Below are 24,110 nucleotides of genomic sequence, written 5' to 3'. Positions count from 1 at the left end.
CTGGGTTGCTTCGGCGTGGTAGGCCACACAGGGACGCTCCTCCCGAGATGGTTCGGCGTAGTCCTCCCAAGGACGCGCCCCCTGGGTTGCCTCTTGTCTTGTTTACATCAGGGTCCCCCATTTTCAATTCATATAGAACGACTACGCCATAACAAATCATTAAAAAAATATACCGTTAACTGGAATATGTTGTGCCTTTACACATATGTTGGATTATGTAATTGGTTTGTCATGACAAACAAATTAAAAAATCACGATTTACCCGCTGGCTACAACAACACACAGTGACACACCGCGCTCCTCAGAGGAAGGACTAAGCTCCCCATTAAGCTCCAGGAGAGAGGGAAGAGGCTGAAAACCCGCAGTTCTTGCCCGACTGATGGGAGCCGAATCCCCGCTGTCTCTGGCTTGCTCCAGCGGACACCAGAGCTCAGCCTGCGGCGAGAATGTGCTGCAGCGAGCGGCATTGCCTCTGAGGAGGTGGCTACAACATCAACACACAGTGACTACATGCAGTCACTGTGTGTTGTTGTAGCCAGCGGGTAAATCGCGATTTTTTTATTTGTTTGTCATGACAAACCAATTACACAATCCAACATATGTGTAAAGGCACAACATATTCCAGTTAACGGTATATTTCTTTAATGATTTGTTACGGCGTAGTCATTCTATATGAATTGAAAATGGGGGACCCTGATGTACACAAGACAAACATCTTTCTCAGGTCTGCATCCCCTTAACAATTGTGTGTATTGAGCCGTACTGTATTGTACACATTCTGCAATCTGTTAAATAAAGTTTTCATTCATTCATTCATTCAGTCAATACTTCCATGCGTATAAATTGAGGAAGCGAGCGAGTCCGCGGCCGCTCGTTCTGCCGCGCGCGGCAGCGGCAGAGCGCTGGATAGGGGGGCGGGTCACGTGGGGGTCACGGGCAATCAGAGGAATGCGGAAACCGAATTCCGTTGCGGAAAGGATACACGCCTCCCTCGTCCTGCTTGCTGGGTCCAATTCGGGTCGGTCCGTTCTGTAGCGATTCAGTGTTGGTGTGGACCCAATAGCAATCACAGGAACGAGGAAGAGAGACAGTGTGATGGATGCGTCTGTGCGCTGCACCCGCACATATTAACTTGTTCCCTTACCCTTATCATTTGTTTGGTTGCTTCAACTCTACAGCCAGCCGTCCTAACTCTTGGCAAACAGAGCAGCTGCAACTGGTCCACCCTAAATAGCCGGATGGGGGTGGTGGACCAAACCATGTCACAGGAGATGTCGGGGAGGGTTCCTTGTATTGTGATTTAGTTTATTATATGTATTTTCCTTATTACTTAATATTATTGGTTGTTTAGTTCGGTAGATATGTTATATGTTGTATGTTTATTGTTTATTTGATTAATGTGCATTTTTAAGATAGTAGAGTAAAATATTAATTAATCAATTAGCCTGCCTATGTTTATGTGTCTGGCCAGGACCTATATATAGTTTGAGTTCTCTTTTGTGTGGGGTCTTCCGTCCTGTTCAGGTCTGTTTTTGTCCTGCTATATTATTTGGACCATTTATGTTATATTTAAATTATGTTTTTGAAATGGGTAAAATAAAACCCTTATTTTTTGCCAAAACCACACAGTGGGTTTTTTTTGCATGCAATTTTTTCCCTTGCTTCCCTGAAGAAGATGCGGGAGGAAGGGGTGGAGCAAACCCCGGGCAGCAGTCTGATGTACCAGAAGACTCTGATGTAACCAGTGCTAAGGAAGGTCCAGCATGATGGGGGCAGGTGAAAGCTGCTGGTGTGTCTTGTGGAGGAGCAGCGGAGCCCGGTTCGGGGACAGCTGGGAAACTCCTACAAAGAGGGGGTAGCTGTTCTGGTCCTGCCAAAGACGACTGCAGATTCGGTGTCCAAGATGCAGCTACCTCGGAAGTCCAGCGGAGACGGCCCATGGCCCTGTGTGGGGCGTAGTGTCTTGGCCCTGAAGAGCTGTTATGCCTGAAGGGGAGAACTACAAGAGGCCCTGTGTGAAAGGGAGGCTGTGTTCTGAAGCTGGATGGGGAGCTGCATGGTGCCATCATGTATTAGACTGTACTTAACTGGTGAAAATGTCTCTTCATACAGACTGGTCAGTAACCTGCTTGCCTCATCAACGGTTGGTTTGATGGGGCAGGATGGGGAGGAGGAAATGAGACTCCTTCATGGGGCACCTTCACTTATGTTTTAACTTTTTATTGTAGTAAATGTTATTGTAAATAATGGCCCTCCTCACTGATGTGCTCAGTCAGAACTGTGCCGACGAGCTTCCAGAGGAGGGGGAGTATGTGACGGATGCATCTGTGCGCCGCACCCGCACATATTAACTTGTTCCCTCACCCTTATCATTTGTTTGGTTGCTTCAACTCTACAGCCAGCCGTCCTAACTCTAGGCAAACAGAGCAGCTGCAACTGGTCCACCCTAAATAGCCGGATGGGGGTGGTGGACCAAACCATGTCACAGGAGATGTCGGGGGGGGGTTCCTTGTATTGTGATTTAGTTTATTATATGTATTTTCCTTATTACTTAAGATTATTCGTTGTTTAGTTCGGTAGATATGTTATATGTTGTATGTTTATTGTTTATTTGATTAATGTGCATTTTTAAGATAGTAGAGTAAAATATTAATTAATCAATTAGCCTGCCTATGTTTATGTGTCTGGCCAGGACCTATATATAGTTTGAGTTCTCTTTTGTGTGGGGTCTTCCGTTCTGTTCAGGTCTGTTTTTGTCCTGCTATATTATTTGGACCATTTATGTTATATTTAAATTATGTTTTTGAAATGGGTAAAATAAAACCCTTATTTTTTGCCAAAACCACTGTGTCCTCCTTGTCTGGCTGCTTGGTCCCTTACAGACAGGCAGGACACAACGGGGTGTAGTTGAAAAAAGGCTTTACTTGTTCTTTCACAAGGCTTTAACTACAACAAAACAATAATTGTTCCTCAGCATAAGCTGGCAGATTACATGATACCAAACGTGGAGAGCACAGCACGGAAGGGTGCTGCATGGAATCCCAACCACAACGTTGATAATGATAACAACGATGAATATGACAAGATAGGATAACGGACCGACAGGGGAGTGACAGCGAAGGACAGAATATATAGGGGGACTAATCACTAAAAAGACACACCTGCACAACACACAAGCTGACATTAACAGTGACACCAATATATAACATGACAGGACTGAATAACAATATATACAAATACAAAAGACAAGACACTAGACCAGACCAGGGAACAGAGTGGGTAACAAAAACAACACCACAGCGAACACATTGAACATTAAGGACATAAGGAGAATACACACATTAATAGCCAGTAGACGTGGCAGGAACGGGAGTAACGTAAAGATTCCACTAGAGGGGGGTGTAGGGCAGGCTCTCTGGACTGGAGGAGGAATGGGACCAGCCTTGGCAAACGGAAGGGGAATGGGACCAGGCTGTGGAAGCGGATCCTGACAATAACTGGACCATATACCACTGTAACATAACCTGTAATCAGAGCCAGCATAACTGGACCACATACCACTTTAACATAACATTTTAATCGATTGAGGCTTGCATGCTCCCAATCACTGGAGTCCACATATACAGTGGTGACTGGTCATTAGGGGCAGAGCCCCACCTAGTTTCAACAAAAATAACTGCAGACAATTGTTATTCATTCTTAAAGATTTGCCTATTATTTGCTCAAATGTATTATGTATCAATGTTACTAAATTGCATTATAAATTTAGTTCATGTCATCTAGTTCATGTTCATGTTCTGTTCAACTGACGAGAACAAACTGCCTACTACTCCTGGGTCCTTGTTATTTGTCCGACAGTATTGTGTCCCAATGCTCGCCAAAATAACTACAGGCCGGGGCTGTAGTGAGGTGTGGTCTGGCATGAAATTGAATGGCTTGGCATTCATTCATTACAGGACTTGAGAAAGGTGTTGAAACACACACTGCTCTGCTTTCGCGGAGAGAACGGAAAAATGCATGCATGTAACATTAAGTTACACTTCTTAACGTTATAGCAAAAAAGACGCCTCTCAGTATAGAATATTGAGCGAGTCGGCCACCCGTTTCTGTCCCAGACATTAACACAACAATCTCAATCAATCAATCAATCAAATTTATTTATATAGCACGTTTAAACATGACGCTTGTCAACCAAAGTGCTTCACATAGCTAAGCTAAGAACAAAGAAAAGTATCAAATAAACAGAAAAAGATTTATTAAAAAAATAATCAACGGATTGACAAAGGAAAAACAGAACAACACGTCAACAAGTACGGCAAGAGTCAAAGTGAGTCAGGGAAGGCCAGGCGATATAGGTGGGTTTTGAGTTTTGATTTAAAAGACTCGATGGAGGGGGAAGATTTAATGGACATGGGCATGCTGTTCCAGAGGTCAGGGGCTGCGACCGCAAAAGCAAGTCCCCCACTAGACTTGAAGTTAGACCTACGGGTGGTTAGGAGCAGTGATGCCACAGATTACTTGTAAAAGTAATCTGATTACTGATTACTGATTACTCCTTTAAAAAGTTATCTAAGTTACTTTACTGATTACTGATAGTCGTCGTCGTTCCCCCAACAGTTTTTTTTTAAACGCTTTATTGAAAGTGCATAAATTGTTTTTAACTTGTTTCTCTGCACATAACGTAAATTGTTAAACTAGTGCTTCAGCTTCTGTACCATCAAGTATGGTAAAGCAACAGTCTATGATGCTCACAGCATTAGAGCAGCCAGCCAGTGGTTTTACAAAACCAGTGTATCACATCTAACAAATGCAGGCTGAACTATTCAATTATATCAACTGTAACTATTAAATTGTTTTTATAAATGTCTCTCTATAAACATACAATCAGTCTCTCTTTAACATGTAAATTAACTGTAAATCTGGCAAATAAGAGCTTTTGCTCTGCCACCATCAAATATACATTAATCAAAAGGGAAAGAAACAATCTCTCTCTTTTGCTGTTTGGCTGGCCTCCGAGTCCTCCTGTACCTAGTCGAAGCGTCGGCTAGTGTTGTGATTCCAGATGCTTTCAATGCAATTGGATGTGCTGTTTTTAGCGGTAGACAGTATTTTGTTTCCTCCCCATATGAATGTTTTTTTCACCCGGCTTAGCTGACACAAACGTGAAGTAGTGACTGAGGCTACGTTTAGACGAGCGTTTTGGGGTGGAATTCTCCGTGCAAGTCTGCACGGAGAATTCCACCCCAAAACGCTGTAACGACGGAGCCCTGCTGTCACACGATTGGCGCATATGTCACATGACGTGCTGTGAAGACCCGCCCTACTCTGCCTCTGATTTGCAGACTGTGGATGGGGAATGTGATTGGACCAAAGCAGAGTCACTCACAGACAGAGGGTCCAGTCACGCCCCGGGACACATTGTGTATTTAACCCTTTCACTGCCACACGACGTCACTCCCAAATAAGAAAAACAGCTCAAAATGTATTTTTGACTGTCGAAAACGAAATAAAATACTGCATTCCGCCTGCATTATGAATTTATGATGAGATAGTAACGAAATAGTAACGCACAGCCACTTGGACAAGTAACTTCAATCAGATTACTGGCTTTTAAAGATTAACGCGTTAGATTACTATTTTCGGGGAAAAGTAATCAGATTACAATAATGCGTTACTTAGTAACGCGTTACTGGCATCACTGGTTAGGAGACCCTTATCAGCCGATCTGAGGGCCCTGGCGTTGGTATAAGGGGTGAGGAGGTCTGCTAGGTAAGCAGGGGCCTTACCATTTAGGGCTTTGTAAACCAATAAAAGGACCTTGTGCCAATATGAGAATTAGAGACATAGATCCTATTAATATAAGTCCACATAGCTAGGAAACAATGCTAAACACTGAAAAAGGCCATTTATAAGATAGTTCCCCTTTAACAAATAATTTGTTAAACATGAAAAGACAAGTCTGGTAATTGCTTCGTGTGTATTCATGAATGTCCATGTAACCTACTGTAATTCAACACTATCAGTTCTTTCTGCAGTGGTACAACTATCAACTATAGGTTCAAGGAGACTGGCTCTAAGAAAAAATACACAGGCACCGTGATCTACGTTTGACCTTTTATATAACTTAAAAGGGTTCACCAGGTTCAGTACATATTACAACATCATAGCTTCCATGCAATGGTCCACATTTATAGAAAATAATAAATGAAATAAAAAGGGTACCCAATAAAGTCTGTTTTGAGTGCACTCAATTAAACAAAAAGGGAACGTCACCAGCCGACCGTTGGGTGATGGTGAGTGGAGGAGGTCAATGAAGAAGACCACTTCAGTTGATGCAGATCCGTGTTCACTGAAGGGGGTAACAAAAACCAATCTGCACAGAATTGTACAGGCCATCAATAGATTAGCATCATATACTGTAATTATATACCATTAGGCTATACAGTTATTTACTGGAACTCACATTATGGCAGGTTTCACATGCATAGCACAGCCTTGCACCATAGCAGTCAACACTAACAATGTATGGCTCAATAACCACAATAACAACCACATTGTAACTCAGAAACAACAATATGCAGCTTGAGTTAGCTAGCGAGTTGACTTACTAACTCACCAGGATTCTTCCATTTGTTTATCAGTCTTTCAATTGGCAATGGTTTCTCCTCCAATTCGGTCTTCAAGTCAGCTAGTCTTTTCTTCTCTCTTTCTTGTCCAGTTCCAGCACTGTTATGTCAGTGAACAGAATCACTGTGTTAACATTCTCCTTTCATCCAATATCCTGACTGGTTTTTGATTACACACTGTAGCTCCATATTAGCAATGAGTAGGAAATGCTAGCTAGCATGAACACGGTATGACTCACCGGAATCCTCTCTTTATCCTCTATCTTTCATCTTCTGACCAAGTAGTTATTCTGTCCAAGTAGTTCTGTTCAAGTATACCGTTTTGTCACTTTTCTAGTATTCTCCAACTGCTCCAATAGTCTGTCTCTAGCTTGCAGCCAGGAACAGTTTTCAACACGCTGCTCACAAGCAGGCTGCACCACGTAAATCTCAGGGGAGCGTCAACAAATTACACTCTTCCAGGGAGCGTCAACAAATTACACTCCCCCAGGGAGCGTCACCCAATTCACAGTCCATAATGAATGTTTCAGCTAGACAAGAAAATAGCATGGGCTACATACTCCCCCCCTAGAACGCTTGAGTCCCTTCATGCGCTTACCACCTCTCAGGTTCTGGGAGGAGGCCTTCCAAACTCTTGCAGAATGCAACAATTGCCAGAATCAGGGGTCTCCCAAGACTCTCATAGTGTAGTCTATCAGGCTGTTGCCGTGATCTACTTGACCTTCTGACTTCAGCTTGTGGCTCTAGGTTGCCCGACTGTTCAGCTTGAGACAGAGGGATCTCACGGCTTAGGTCACAGTCGGGTACAATGAGAACTAGGGAAGACACATTTTCTTCTATGCCAGTAACACTCTTAGGGAGAGTTAAAAAGACCTGGGTGTAGCCTATGTAAGGGACTAGCTGACCCCCTGCGCCTGTAATCTCAAGTAGTGCATTAATGGGTTCAACAGGGAATGATGAGGTGTTCTGAGTAATAGGTCTCTGAGACTGTACTAACCTGTGATCCAGTATCTAGAAGACATTTACATGGGAGGCCTTCAACAAGCACAGTCAAGGTGCAACATGGCCCCACAAGACCACTGGGTAAGGGTCTATAGTTACAGGGTGGGCCATTCTGAGCATAGTTTGTGGCCCTAACTACATTAACTTCTAAGTCTTGCATGGGACTAGATAAAGGGGGGTTCATGGCTCCTGATTGCCCCACAACAGGGGCCACTACATGTTTAAAGGGAACTCGGGCTGGCCCTGGTGCTGCATATTCCACCGCTCACGCCTTTCTCTGAGTTCAAAGTTCTTTTGCCGTACAGCGGCAGGATTTGGCTCGTTCGAACATTGGGCAGCAATGTGGCCGTCTTCTCCACATCTAAAACAGAACCATGCTCGGGGCATGTCGGAGGTGTTCCTGTTCATCTTGCGGCTTGTCGCATTAGAGGCCATACAGTTCCCCCTAACCGCATTCTCGCCACCGGGGTTGTTTACATTCTGGGGTCCAACTGCTCTTAAAGCAAGCTGCTTCTTTAGCTCCGCCACTTCCTGAGCGAGCCTTTGGGTCTCCGTGAGATGTTTTTTCACTTCCTTCTCGCTTGCGACAGGTTCTGTCTCTTCCAGCTCTTCACATTGGGGCAGGCCATAGACTGTATGCATATGTGACATAGCTTTATTGCTCCCAAGGTGTTTCTTCATCCTGTTGAATTTTGTTTGTCGTCTATCCTCCTGTTTCCTCAATAGCAGTAGTAGCTCAGGGAAGGATGGGGGATTGGCCTTCTTTTCCTCAAGCTGGAGCTCAATGAGCATGGCCTGGTCCCAGCAACCCCTACAAAACTGCCTGAGAAGTTGCTTCTGGGAATTTTCAGCAGACACCCCTCCTCCAGTAACAGCTTTCTCCAGCATCAGGTGTAGGCGATTCAAGTAATCTGAGGATTTTTCTCCGGCATTTTGATTTGCACCCAGGAATGCTGCATATAGCTCTTCTCCATCTGCTACTGCCCCAAAAGCTGCGTCAAGCTGATTGAGATACTGTGAGGGCGAGGAGTCAATACCAAGGCTTTTTACTAGGTCACTTGCTGGGCTCAGTAAGCTCTCTAAAATCCTTCTGACCTTCTGAGTATCCGAGCTGGAAGGATCACTCAGTAACAGTTCAACTTGAGTGTGCCACGTCTCATAATCAACTTCTCCACTGGGTTTTGGTGTTCTTCCTGAGAAGGTGCGGATTTTGCTGACATGTGAAGATTGATGTTCAGTTTTTATTACATGCTCCACAACTACTTTCTGAACACTGGGGGGGTTGATGAGGCTCTCATCCAGACATGGCGGTGTTCGAGGGGACTCAGGCGCCAGAGTTTCAATTGTCTCTTCACCTGCTGTGTCACTATCAGTCATCTGAAGTTTAGAAAGATAAGTTTGGAGCATCTGGATTTGACTGGTCTTGCTTAGACCTGCTACTGCTGCAGCAAACTTTTGTTCATCAACGTTTTCTTGTTCTTCTGTTTCCTGAACTGTCTCGTTTTGTATGGTGGTGCTGTACCATGTGGCATCATCAGAAATGAATGGTTCAGTGAAGAACGCTGGATCCATACGAGCTATTACTCTTTCATCTTTATATTGGACCAGAGCCCTGCTCATGCATTTTATAATGGTTACAATATTCCATTTTGTATTACCAGTCTCCTGGTTAGCTCGCCACTTTATGTAACCTACTGTAATTCAACACTATCAGTTCTTTCTGCAGTGGTACAACTATCAACTATAGGTTCAAGGAGACTGGCTCTAAGAAAAAATACACAGGCACCGTGATCTACGTTTTACCTTTTATATAACTTAAAAGGGTTCACCAGGTTCAGTACATATTACAACATCATAGCTTCCATGCAATGGTCCACATTTATAGAAAATAATAAATGAAATAAAAAGGGTACCCAATAAAGTCTGTTTTGAGTGCACTCAATTAAACAAAAAGGGAACGTCACCAGCCGACCGTTGGGTGATGGTGAGTGGAGAAGGTCAATGAAGAAGACCACTTCAGTTGATGCAGATCCGTGTTCACTGAAGGGGGTAACAAAAACCAATCTGCACAGAATTGTACAGGCCATCAATAGATTAGCATCATATACTGTAATTATATACCATTAGGCTATACAGTTATTTACTGGAACTCACATTATGGCAGGTTTCACATGCATAGCACAGCCTTAGCAGCCTTAGCAGTCAACACTAACAATGTATGGCTCAATAACCACAATAACAACCACATTGTAACTCAGAAACAACAATATGCAGCTTGAGTTAGCTAGCGAGTTGACTTACTAACTCACCAGGATTCTTCCATTTGTTTATCAGTCTTTCAATTGGCAATGGTTTCTCCTCCAATTCGGTCTTCAAGTCAGCTAGTCTTTTCTTCTCTCTTTCTTGTCCAGTTCCAGCACTGTTATGTCAGTGAACAGAATCACTGTGTTATCATTCTCCTTTCATCCAATATCCTGACTGGTTTTTGATTACACACTGTAGCTCCATATTAGCAATGAGTAGGAAATGCTAGCTAGCATGAACACGGTATGACTCACCGGAATCCTCTCTTTATCCTCTATCTTTCATCTTCTGTCCAAGTAGTTATTCTGTCCAAGTAGTTCTGTTCAAGTATACCGTTTTGTCACTTTTCTAGTATTCTCCAACTGCTCCAATAGTCTGTCTCTAGCTTGCAGCCAGGAACAGTTTTCAACACGCTGCTCACAAGCAGGCTGCACCACGTAAATCTCAGGGGAGCGTCAACAAATTACACTCTTCCAGGGAGCGTCAACTAATTACACTCCCCCAGGGAGCATCACCCAATTCACAGTCCATAATGAATGTTTCAGCTAGACAAGAAAATAGCATGGGCTACATCCACAAATAATAAACGATTAGACATTTGTTAATGATGAATAGTCTTCACTTTAGATTAAGGCACACAATAACATCTGTAAATGATTTATAGATCTTTTAAGAATGTTTTACAAATCATTTGTTGAACATCAACAAATAAATGGAGGTAGTGCACCATCGGCACAGTATGCTAGCCTAGCCACAAGCTAGCGGCAAACATTTAATCACAACATTCATTAATTTAGCCACAATTCCCCAACAACCCTGTGCACATGCAGATATTATCGGCAGGCTGCATTAGCAGCCAGCAGCCAACGTGATACATTACATTGTGTTTATAGGTGACATAGCCAAGTTCATAAAGTTTCAATCAATTAAGTCTACTTTACCAACAGGCGATGTGATCCTGTCAGAGCTCTGGTTAGAATGACATCAGCCACAATTTAAAAAGGCAGCTGCGCCAACTGCGTATGCTCACAAGCACAAACACCTGTTAAATTATTTAGGCCCCTTTACATGGATCTGATCACTCTTTGATTTAAGTGAGACTGAAATCATCCGGAGACACAGGTTGCCAGCTCAAACAATTCTTGATCTACTGGATGAAATCAAGGATGACATTGAGCCAGGCACCCAGAGATCCCATGCAATCTTATTTATTATTTAAATATTGTATTCAACTTTGCCATGGCATTGCCATGTTGCCACTGACAACATCTGGTTTCTTTGTTAGTGGGAAGACTGGCATTGCATGCTGTTCACCAGTGTATTGTAATCTGGTGTGAGCCGGCAGACGAGAGCAAAGTGCTGCGTGCAACGTGGTAAACAATGGGTGATTTTGCGCAAGCTCACACCCGTGGGCCCGTATTCCGATCAGCGCACTAATATTCACGGGGCTAGGTCTCGTGAGGAGCGTCGCTTGATAAGTATTTAAAATGTAATGTAAGGTAAGTATCCAAAGTAAAAGTACACATGTTATATGATATATGTGCAGTGGCGTTTTTATATGTAAAATGTTCATTTAGATTTTTTCTGGCCTGGCGGTAGGCGTGGGGGGGGTGAAAGTGGACACCGTGTTTTATTATTCACATCAGGGTGCTATTACCACCGCGCAATCCATTCTTTGTGAATTCGCCCCTTGAGTGTTTGCACTGCCTGTTAGAAAGGATTTGCATGGCCCGTAGGTTCATTCATGCTGGTAGGAGCGGACTGTATATGCGGGTGGGTGGCAGTTGTATTCTTGGCTCTAACAGAGGGAATAACCTTTCATTCCTTCACTGTTGCTCATATTCCATCTCCCAATGCGGAGGGTTTAATTTAGAATGCAGGCAAGGTTAACTTGCTGACTGTGTATTCACTGAGATACGGCTAAACTAAGACATATATAATTTTCGGCAGCACTGGCACATGCGAGCACACACATATTGTGCACTGCATGTTGCACTGTTTCTTCCATGGTCCTGACTCCTGATTTCAAAGAGCCAGATGTAAACTTTTAAATGATCCTGGCCTGTATCATAGGAAGGGTCAAAGGTGAAATAAACTGTAACAGTCTGTAGTCACAATTTTATATAGTGTAGGAGAAATGTGTTTGTGTGTGTGTCTTGTGCATGCACGTGTGTGTGTGTGTGTGTGTGTGTGTGTGTGTGTGTGTGTGTGTGTGTGTGTGTGTGTGTGTGTGTGTGTGTGTGTGTGTGTGTGTGTGTGTGTGTGTGTGTGTGTGTGTGTGTGTGCGCGCACACATGCACATGCCTTTACATGCTGTGTATGTGCTGGTTGCACACAGTGTCTCTCCCTGAGTGGCTGCTAACATCTAAATGCTCCTCCTTGCTTGTGGTTGAAGTATAAAGGGAATACATTCTGACCCCAGAAAACACAGAGCTGGTGAACTCCTTTTCTTTAGCATTTGATACATTACCTTTCCTAACCTTTTAAAAAAATATATTGATTTATCTATCTCCAATCCGCATTCCACAGAGAACACATGAACTCCTTTTTGTCGTAGACGTGAGACACTCAACCTTTCTGTTTTTCAACCTAACACCAATACCCACTACCACTGACGACGAACAGCACTCTGGATGGAGAATATTACAATGATATTATTCATACGCAGCCAGCTTGAGAAAATCCTTCCAGCCCTGACGCCAAGCCATAAAAAAGGGACTATGAATTATTAAAGAGCATCAGAGAAATAGGAAACCTTTCTGTGAATAGGATCAACCTTTTGGGAGCGCTTCAAAGCGCTTCGATAGTCGGCAAAAAAGAAAGAAGAAAAAAACTCTCGCTTTATCCCTGTCGAAAGCTCTGCCCTGGCTCTAGAAGAGAGAGAGCAGTGGGGGGGGGGGGGGGGGGGGGTGGAGTGATATTGTTCACCCTCTATTTACATGAAATATGTTTACTGCCTTCTCATGTCGCTCCCTTTTTCTCTCCTCTTCCCGTTCTCCTATTGCTTCATCTCTGTCTCTCTGTATTGATACGTGTTAATAAACACAGATGGCGTTGAGATGGTGGAGAATATTGGCATGTGTGTGTGTGTGTGTGTGTGTGTGTGTGTGTGTGTGTGTGTGTGTGTGTGTGTGTGTGTGTGTGTGTGTGTGTGTGTGTGTACTCATCGCCCAATGTAGTGATTCAAAATAAGTGCATGCTATACAGTGTTCACAGCACCATGCTATTCTTTCTATGCAAATGCTATTGCTTCATTTTGGGCAAACATCTTAAGCGAGAGCAAAGTAAGAGAAGTGGAAGGTGTGTTTGGCTGTGAGGCATATGACACACTGCCTTTGGCTATGAATACCGCAAGTTCTAGCCCAGAGATGGGTGAAACCTGTGCCAGCAGCTGAGAGTATACATTACCCTGCTGGGCCAAGTAGTTATCCAATCATCAGCCAAGTTGTTTTCCAACAATAAAATGTCAAGCTGTTATTCATGTGAGGGCTGGCCCAGTACTGCGCGCTTCTCAGTGCCAATTACCATCACGCACCTGAGAGGAGTTTCCAATCAGCTCGGCGGGAGCACTCTTTACTCGGTTTGCTGATAATTCTGTGTCGGGTCGTTTTGTCACCACCAGCTCTACTGCTGTTCCCTCTCGTTGTTTCTCCAATGCGCCCCATGGAAGTTGCTGCTGTGTTTCTCTCTCTGCCTCCGGGGACCCGTGGACCCGTGCCTCGTTAACCACTTCGACTTTGGTTTTGGTGAGTTCATTTGGAGGACTGTTTTTCCATGAACTGCAATCCTCGTTCTGTCCTGTTTCCTACAACACTGAAGAAGTGAAGATTTGTTTGGTTACTGGACTCTGCCCTGTATTTTCTGCATTCTGGGACTAATGAGATTCTCCGTTTCATTTTCCCCGCAAGTTGGGATAACCTAAGGCTGCAGCGCTGCAGAGCTGCAGAGCAGCAGAGTAGACTCTGCTAAGGACAGCGCTGCAGAGCCGCAGAACCGCAGAGTAGACTCTGCTAAGGACAGGGCTGCAGAGCCGCAGAGTCAACCCTGCTGTGGGCAGTGCAGCAGAGCCCTACTTGACTAGAAGACATTCCCCTCTAATGGAGTTACTGTTTTGTTGCACATTTCTGTTGTTGGTCAAATAAAAACGGCCGTCGTTTTTGGCTAACTCTGAACTACCTGTCTGTGTCGTGCTGTTGGGGTTGTTTACAAACCTAACATTTTGACCCGACCATGTCGACCCCAGCCGGTGTTAGAGCAGCCTTGGCAGGTCAGATCCAGCTGACCAATGTCCACACCCAACAGCTAGAGGCAGCTGCAGCTGCTGTGCAGGGCCTCCGGGCCCATGTCCAGCCTATCCAGACTTCTCTGGACACACTAACCACCCAGCAGACTGCGCAGGGTAATCAGCAGGCAGATATTCTACACCAGCTGCAGACTCTCAGTGCAGCATTTAACACCCTGCTTTTAACCCTACCAGTGGCAGGAGTCCCAGCCGGACTACCACCCGCCGCCGCGACTAACCCTGCACCTCCCGACCCCGCTCCCCGGGAGCCCCATCTCTCCAGCCAACGACTGTTCGACAGTAACTTCGAGGACTGGGCCACGTTCATCATGCAATGTGAGTTGGTTTTCATTCATCAACCCAGTAGATTTACGACAGAGGGAGCCCAGGTGGCTTACATGACTAACCTGCTCACAGGCCGAGCAGCTCAGTGGGTTACTGCTTGCTGGTCCATGAGGGCTGACTTCTGTTTTTCCTACCCAGATTTTTTTTCCGAAGGGTTTTCCACCACCCAGCTTGTGGCCAGGATCCTGGAGCCCGGTTGGGCACCTTCCAGCAGGGCAGTGGCAGTGTCACCGACTACGCGCTGGAGTTCAGACTGGCCGCAACGGAGAGTGGTTGGAATGACCGGGCGCTTCATCTCACTTTTCTGAAGGGGCTCAACGAGGCTGTGAGAGACCAGCTCGCCACCCGGGAGGAGCCCAATTCGCTCAAGGCCCTAATCAGCCTTGCCATCCGCATCGACGGACGCCTCCGGGAGAGAAGGCGCAAGCAAGCAAGACTTGGACCCCCAACCGTCCCCCAGATCTCCCGCACTCGTGACTGGACTGCTGTTCGTCCTGCATCTTCCGCGACTGGTAGCTCCTTCACCTCCCGGCCTGTGACCAGGGTGGAACCCATGCAGCTGGGACGCACACACCTTAGCCCAGCCGAACGGGAGTTCCGGCTCAGGTCCGGCCTTTGCCTCTACTGCGGCCTTGTGGGACACTGTGTCCACAATTGTCCTACCCGGCCAAAAGACTAGGCTTGCTGGGACCCCGGGAGATCCTGGTGAGCCGTTTTTCCTGTTCCCACACCCCTGCACCACCTAACCATCTGAAAAGCATCACCCTGGCCTTGGCGGACCAGCGGGCGCCGGTGGGTGCACTTGTTGACTCGGGGGCTGATGAGAGCTTCCCTGGATTTTGAGTTTGCCACCCAGGCTAACATTCCACTTGAGAACCTCGAGAGGCCCTTGGAGGTCTTCGCGTTGGATCAGCACCGCCTGGCCGACATCACTCAACGCACCTGTCCTCCTCACCATTGCTGGTAATCACGTTGAGAGACTCCAGTTCTTTATTACCAGGTCCCCTTCAGTCCCAGTAGTTCTGGGTCGTCCCTGGCTCGCGCTGCATGAACCCCACATCGCCTGGTCCTCCGGCACCATCATGGGTTGGAGCTCCTCCTGTCATGCCCAGTGTCTTCAGGCTGCGTCCAGTCCATCACCCCGGAGTTCCCCTAGTGTGCTGCACCCAGACCTCTCTACTATCCCCCCTGATTACCACGATCTCGGGGAGGTTTTCAGCAAGTCCCGGGCTCAGGCCCTTCCTCCTCATCGGCCTTACGACTGTGCAATCGACCTCCGCTCTTGGGCTCCCCTTTCCGGCAGCCGCCTTTACAGTCTGACCGTCCCAGAGAAGGCAGCGATGGAGGAGTACATCTCCGAGTCCTTGACAGCAGGCCTCATTCGGCCCTCATCCTCCCCGGTTAAGAAGAAGGATGGAGGTCTCCGGCCCTGCATTGACTATCGCCAGCTCAACGAGATCACCATCAAGAACAAGTATCCTCTTCCTCTCATGAACTCCACCTTTGAGCCCCTCACCCAGGCTACCGTCTTCACTAAACTGGATCTCCGGAGTGCCTACCATCTGGTCCGGATCCGAGAGGGCGACGAGTGGAAGACCGCCTTCAAGACTCCCAGGGGTCATTACGAGTATCTGGTAATGCCGTTCGGCCTCACCAACGTTCCGGCGCTATTCCAGGCGCTCATGAAAGATGTCCTTCGTGACATGCTCAATGAGTTTGTGGTGGTCTACCTTGACGGCATCCTCATCTTCTCCAAGACTCGCGAGGAACATGTCCATCATGTCTGCCGAGTACTTGAGCGCCTTCTCCGCAACCGGCTCTTCGTTAAGGCAGAGAAGCGCCGTTTCCACTCCGATCCCGTCGATTACCTTGGCTTCATCGTGGAGAGTGGCCAGACCCGAGCCGACCCCCGCAAGATCCAGGCCGTGGTAGAGTGGCCGGAGCCCTCTTCTTGGAAGGAGCTACAAAGCTTCCTCGGTTTTGCAAACTTTTACCGGAGGTTCATCCGGAACTACAGCCAAGTGGCGGAGCCACTTACCAAGCTGACCTCTCCCTCCTTGCCATTTGACTGGTCTCCCGCGGCCTGCGCTGCGTTCCGTTCCCTCAAGGACAGATTCACCACCGCCCCGGTCTTGCTCCACCCAGACCCCAAGAGGCAGTTCATTGTGGAGGTGGACACCTCGGATACTGGACTAGGGGCTATCCTGTCTCAGCGGTCGGCGACGGACCAGAAGGTCCATCCATGCGCCTTCTTCTCTTGTCGTTTCTTTCCTGCTGAGAGGAACTATGACATAGGGAATCGGGAGCTGTTGGCAGTGGTAGCTGCCATGGAGGAATGGCGTCATTGGCTGGAGGGGGCCGACGAACCGTTTGGCCTGACCATAAGAACTTGACGTACATCCATGCATCCATGCACCTCAACGGCTGGCAAGCAAGGTGGGCCAGCTTCCTCAGTCGGTTTGACTTCTCTTTGACTTTTCGCCCTGGGTCCCGCAACACAAAGGCTGACTCTCTGTCCCGGTTACACTCCAAGGGGGATCCAACTACTGAGGATCCGACTCACATTCTCCCTGAGGTCAGGGTGGTGGGAGTGGTCACCTGGGGCATCGAGACCGTAGTCAAGTGTGCCTTACGTTTCCATCCCGCTCCGAGCAACGTACCTTTTCGTCGCATCTTCATCCCTGACTCTGTCCAGTCCCGGGTTCTCCAGTGGGGCCACACCAGCCGGTTTGCCTCCCACCCCGGCGTCCACCGCACCTTCTCCTTCCTGGCTCGTCGGTTCTGGTGGCCCACCATGAGGAACGACGTCAGGGAGTTTGTGTTGGCCTGCACGGTCTGCGCCCACAGCAAGGCCTCTCACCAGGCACCCGCCGGTCTACTGCAGCCACTTCCCATTCCGTGCCGCACTTGGTCACATGTGGCATTGGACTTTGTCTCTGGCCTTCCACCCTCCCAGGGAAACACAGTCATTCTGACGGTGGTGGATCGTTTCAGCAAGGGGGTCCATCTCGTGGCCCTTCCCAAGCTTCCATCTGCTTCCGAGACAGCGGATCTCCTGACGAGCCATGTGTTCCGCCTCCATGGGTTTCCCCAGGATGTCGTCTCGGACCGGGGGCCCCAGTTCACTTCCCAGGTATGGCGGGCCTTTTGTAAGGGATTGGGGGCCACTGTTAGCCTTTCATCTGGTTACCATCCACAGACTAACGGGCAGACGGAGAGAATGAACCAGAGTGTGGAATCTGCTCTCTGGTGTGTTGCCATCAAGAAGCCTGCATCCTGGAGCCGGTTCCTCCCCTGGGTCGAGTACGCCATCAACTCCCTGGTCAGCTCCGCCACCGGCCTCTCGCCGTTCGAGGTATCTCTGGGCTACCAACCCCCTCTTTTCTCAGTACAGGAGTCGGAAGTGGCAGTTCCCTCCGTGCAGGTTCATCTCGACCGGTGTCGTCATTTCTGGGAGATCACCAGGACTGCGCTGCTCCGGGCATCGGAGCGCGCCAGTCGGGGAGCTAACCGACGCCGGATCCCTGCGCCGGCTTACCATCCAGAGCAGAGGGTATGGTTATCCTCCAAGGATCTCCCGCTTCAATCCACCGCCAAGAAGCTGAACCCCCGGTTCGTCTGCCCTTTCGAGATCCGGAAGGTGCTCAGTCGCACGGCGGTGAGTCTCAAGCTTCCAGCCTCCATGCGCATTCATCCTGTGTTTCATGTGTCCTGAGTAAAGCCTGTCTCTCTCAGTCCCCTGATGCCTCCTGCCCCAGATCCGCCTCCTCCAGAGATGGTGGATGGACACCCCCAGTGGAGGGTCCGCCGGCTCATGGACATCCGACGCAGAGGACGGGGGTTCCATTATCTGGTGGACTGGGAGGGATACAGTCCCGAGGAACGGAGCTGGGTCTCCCGCCAGCTCATCATGGACCCCGCCCTGATCACCGACTTCCATCGTTCCCATCCGGAGAAGCCGATGCCGGGCAGGTCGCCGGGTGGCTCCCGTGGAGGGGTACTGTGAGGGCTGGCCCAGTACTGCGCGCTTCTCAGTGCCAATTACCATCACACACCTGAGAGGAGTTTCCAATGAGCTCGGCGGGAGCACTCTTATACTCGGTTTGCTATACTCGTTCTGTCCTGGACTCTCCGCCTTGGTTCAGTTTTTTGTGTGTTTCCTACAAAGAAGTGAAGATTTGATTGGTTACTGGACTCTGCCCTGTATTTTCTGCGTTCTGGGACTAATGAGATTCTCCGTTTCCTTTTCCCCGCAAGTTGGGGTAACCTAAGGCTGCAGCGCTGCAGAGCCGCAGAACCGCAGAGTAGACTCTGCTAAGGACAGCGCTGCAGAGCCGCAGAACCGCAGAGTAAACTCTGTTAAGGACAGCGCTGCAGAGCCGCAGAACCGCAGAGTAGACTCTGCTAAGGACAGGGCTGCAGAGCCGCAGAATCAACCCTGCTGTGGGCAGTGCAGCAGAGCCCTACTTGACTAGAAGACATTCCCCTCTAATGGAGTTACTGTTTTGTTGCACATTTCTGTTGTTTGTGAAATAAATACGCCCGTCGTTTTTGGCTAACTCTGAACTACCTGTCTGTGTCGTGCTGTTGGGGTTGTTTACAAAACCTAACAATTCACTTCCTAAATGTACAATATAACCTTGAGTGTAAACCCTCACTCAGACAATGTCAAGAATCTCATACACTTTTAAACCTTAATGTTTAAAATACACAATATTTACTGTATGAATGCGCATGAATACAGTTGGTCCTTGAAAATATAGCCTACTGTACGATATGACAGGTGAGAGGGTGGGGAAAATAAGCACTTTTAGGCCATGGAATTCACGAGCATTGTTTGACTGGCAGAATTCATGCGTTGAGCAGGGTTTTTCCATTTAGGAAAACAGCAGTCTTTGATTTCAGGTGCCAAGTTTGTGACTGATAGCAACAACCTGCACTGCACGGTACAGCGTTTAAACTCATCTAAAGACTTGTCAATAGTGAAACTGTTTTTGTGTTTAAATATCTGTCATTCAAACGAGGTCGAACTCATTACAACTTTGCCAACTCCCTGGTCAGCTCCGCCACCGGCCTCTCGCCGTTCGAGGTATCTCTGGGCTACCAACCCCCTCTTTTCTCAGTACAGGAGTCGGAAGTGGCAGTTCCCTCCGTGCAGGTTCATCTCGACCGGTGTCGTCATTTCTGGGAGATCACCAGGACTGCGCTGCTCCGGGCATCGGAGCGCGCCAGTCGGGGAGCTAACCGACGCCGGATCCCTGCGCCGGCTTACCATCCAGAGCAGAGGGTATGGTTATCCTCCAAGGATCTCCCGCTTCAATCCACCGCCAAGAAGCTGAACCCCCGGTTCGTCTGCCCTTTCGAGATCCGGAAGGTGCTCAGTCGCACGGCGGTGAGTCTCAAGCTTCCAGCCTCCATGCGCATTCATCCTGTGTTTCATGTGTCCTGAGTAAAGCCTGTCTCTCTCAGTCCCCTGATGCCTCCTGCCCCAGATCCGCCTCCTCCAGAGATGGTGGATGGACACCCCCAGTGGAGGGTCCGCCGGCTCATGGACATCCGACGCAGAGGACGGGGGTTCCATTATCTGGTGGACTGGGAGGGATACAGTCCCGAGGAACGGAGCTGGGTCTCCCGCCAGCTCATCATGGACCCCGCCCTGATCACCGACTTCCATCGTTCCCATCCGGAGAAGCCGATGCCGGGCAGGTCGCCGGGTGGCTCCCGTGGAGGGGTACTGTGAGGGCTGGCCCAGTACTGCGCGCTTCTCAGTGCCAATTACCATCACACACCTGAGAGGAGTTTCCAATGAGCTCGGCGGGAGCACTCTTATACTCGGTTTGCTATACTCGTTCTGTCCTGGACTCTCCGCCTTGGTTCAGTTTTTTGTGTGTTTCCTACAAAGAAGTGAAGATTTGATTGGTTACTGGACTCTGCCCTGTATTTTCTGCGTTCTGGGACTAATGAGATTCTCCGTTTCCTTTTCCCCGCAAGTTGGGGTAACCTAAGGCTGCAGCGCTGCAGAGCCGCAGAACCGCAGAGTAGACTCTGCTAAGGACAGCGCTGCAGAGCCGCAGAACCGCAGAGTAAACTCTGTTAAGGACAGCGCTGCAGAGCCGCAGAACCGCAGAGTAGACTCTGCTAAGGACAGGGCTGCAGAGCCGCAGAATCAACCCTGCTGTGGGCAGTGCAGCAGAGCCCTACTTGACTAGAAGACATTCCCCTCTAATGGAGTTACTGTTTTGTTGCACATTTCTGTTGTTTGTGAAATAAATACGCCCGTCGTTTTTGGCTAACTCTGAACTACCTGTCTGTGTCGTGCTGTTGGGGTTGTTTACAAAACCTAACAATTCACTTCCTAAATGTACAATATAACCTTGAGTGTAAACCCTCACTCAGACAATGTCAAGAATCTCATACACTTTTAAACCTTAATGTTTAAAATACACAATATTTACTGTATGAATGCGCATGAATACAGTTGGTCCTTGAAAATATAGCCTACTGTACGATATGACAGGTGAGAGGGTGGGGAAAATAAGCACTTTTAGGCCATGGAATTCACGAGCATTGTTTGACTGGCAGAATTCATGCGTTGAGCAGGGTTTTTCCATTTAGGAAAACAGCAGTCTTTGATTTCAGGTGCCAAGTTTGTGACTGATAGCAACAACCTGCACTGCACGGTACAGCGTTTAAACTCATCTAAAGACTTGTCAATAGTGAAACTGTTTTTGTGTTTAAATATCTGTCATTCAAACGAGGTCGAACTCATTACAACTTTGCCAACTTTTTTATTTTTTTTAATTTTAATGCTTTTGGATTATTCAAAATCAAACAATGAAAATATTGCGCTTTATACAAAAAATGGATAGTCACAAAAGGTTCCACAAATGTGATGTGCTCTATCAAAATCAGTCGGATGTCACAAGGGAGAATTTCTAGATAAATGTGGATTTATGTAAACATATCGATTTTTGGTCGTTTTGGGGTTTAGTTTGATTTTAAATACGCATTTGAAATGGCTTTCAGAATATCAAACAGGTGATGAATACAATTATGAAGTTTGTAAATAAATGATGACAACTAGCAGCTAACACTTGTCAATCTACTCTGGTCCTACTCTGAGCTCTCCCTCCCTCCCGCACTGTCTCGCTGAGATTATGAATGAAAGGCTTAGCTTTATACAAGGCAGGGATGGGTTTTCAAATAAACAAAGAATATTTCAATTTTATCATCAAATTCAGATAATAAATAAAACGTTGACGCTTGTAAAGGCATATGGCAAGCGGACAACAGAACATTTTAACGACCGCAGCACGGGGCTGTTTCACCCCTCCTTCCATCCCCTTTGTAAGACAGCAGGGTCATTACAATAGGCTGAACATTTCCATCTTTTTCTTGTTCGCCGAATAATGTTAACTGCGGTAAACACGCACGCACGCACGCACACACACACACACACACACACACACACACACACACACACACACACACACACACACACACACACACACACACACACACACACACACACACACACACACACACACACACACACACACACACACACAAAACAACTTTCTTGCACAACTCTCCCTCACAGCTGATCCGAAAAAAGGAAAAAAAATCCTCGTCCTCTACTTCATTTTATTTCAAACCTTTATTTAAACTCTAGGTTTCCCTCATTTACAGTCACATCGAATGTACATACTGAGTTAAGCAAAAAAAAGGCATATCAAATAAATCAATAAGACAAGTAAGGATTACAATCAATTAAAACATGTACAACTGGATTGACAATGGTTGGAGATCAAGGTTTTAAACTCAGAGGGGAGAATCTCAAGTGTTAAGAACTGTTGGACCTTAACCTGTTAAGCCTGAGCCTTATTTTCTGAAAATATCCCACCCTTGGAATATTTTCTGAAAATCTGCCTAAAATATATACCTAGGTAAATGGAATATTGCATCACTTCTACAAGGGCCATTAGCATATTCTTGGTATCTAGGGACATCTATGGACCTCCGGGAATGTATTCACAGTGTCAGAAATATTGTGTCTATTACTAGGCTTGCTTAAATAGGGATGAAACAAAGGAGAATATGAATTATGATTTTTGCATCTTTGACAGTGAATAACACCATGCTAATAATGACCAAACATTAAAAACGGCTACTGATCTCGTTCAGTACCTTCTTGAGATCATGTGTACAGAAGATCTAAGGAAATTAATAATGGGAAGATGATTAAATAGAAGGTTCTGTAGATACAGTACTGAATTTTCACATCCGGACCAATGCAATTTGAAATATTATTATAGAATATAGAATAGGAGGCCTATAAATTACCTTATTATAGCCAATTCGCACATGTATCTATATATACATATATTATCTTTCAAATGCCAGAGTTCAATTTGGATTTAATATCACCAGGTGTGCATAAGAATAGATAATGAAATCTACTGTAATCTACTGTACTTTTTTATTTTCCCCACATTGCAACCGTTTTGTAACTAATTTCAGATCTAATTGTTCATACATGTTGTTACGACCCCTGTGAGTCTAAGGATAAGGGCTGTAACATAACAGTTGGTTGACAGAAAAGATGGACCACGTTTGTAAACAACAATGATATTTATTGAAAGATGCAAAGGAAGCACATGTAGCTCAGGGGTGAGCCCAGGCCAAAACAACAAACAAACACCACTATACTCCAAATAAACCCAAATCTAATCTATGGTAAAAGAGATTACATTACCTAAACTACTCTTACCTAACCAAAACAGGAGAAAACAATATCCAAAGGAAATGGCAGCTCACCCCATCTGTGCTTCCTGAGAAAGAGAGAAAAACACATTAATTATACATAAAACAAAGGCAGAATATATACAAAAACAAACTATAACTAACAATGCTCTCTCTGTGGCCATACACACACAAGGACATTTCTACTAAGCACCAAAGGCCAATAAACAAAATGCAATATTGTCAAAGTTACAGGTTACCAAAATCACTCTAGGCCTAGCCTCATGCCAGAGAGAGAGAAAGACTGAAGTGAGAAGCCATGTTTTAACAGGTGTGGGGTGATCCATGATTGGGGGGTGTTGATTGAGTGTTGGAGTCTGGAAAACCATCCACCAATCGGTGCTGTGTTGCTATAATGGAAGGATTGGCCTGGCAGGGACCAATGGTGAAGGGAACAATGGCTGGAGGGAGGAAACAAAATGGAGAACACACACACACATGGAGACACACACTGGGGAATATATACATTGGGATGTAACACCCCCATACATAAGACAAAAACATGTTTGACACTTAACACCAACTAAACATGTCTTTTTTTTTAACAACGAGATAACATCTCTGAGATAACATGTACTTCAAAACAAAGAGCTATAAAAAAACTAGCAGTTGGTACAACAACCACTCGGGTCAACAATGACAGAACGAGTTGACGGCAAGAGAGACTGAGTCGACAGCAACATAAAACGAGTCCACAGCAACATAGACCGAGTAGACAGCAAAATAGAACAAGTCGACAGCACGAGAGA

This window comes from Notolepis coatsorum (genome assembly GCF_963971535.1).
Source record: "Notolepis coatsorum genome assembly, chromosome: 7".
Classification (NCBI taxonomy): Eukaryota; Metazoa; Chordata; class Actinopteri; order Aulopiformes; family Paralepididae; genus Notolepis; species Notolepis coatsorum.
This window is presented reverse-complemented; position numbering follows the sequence as displayed.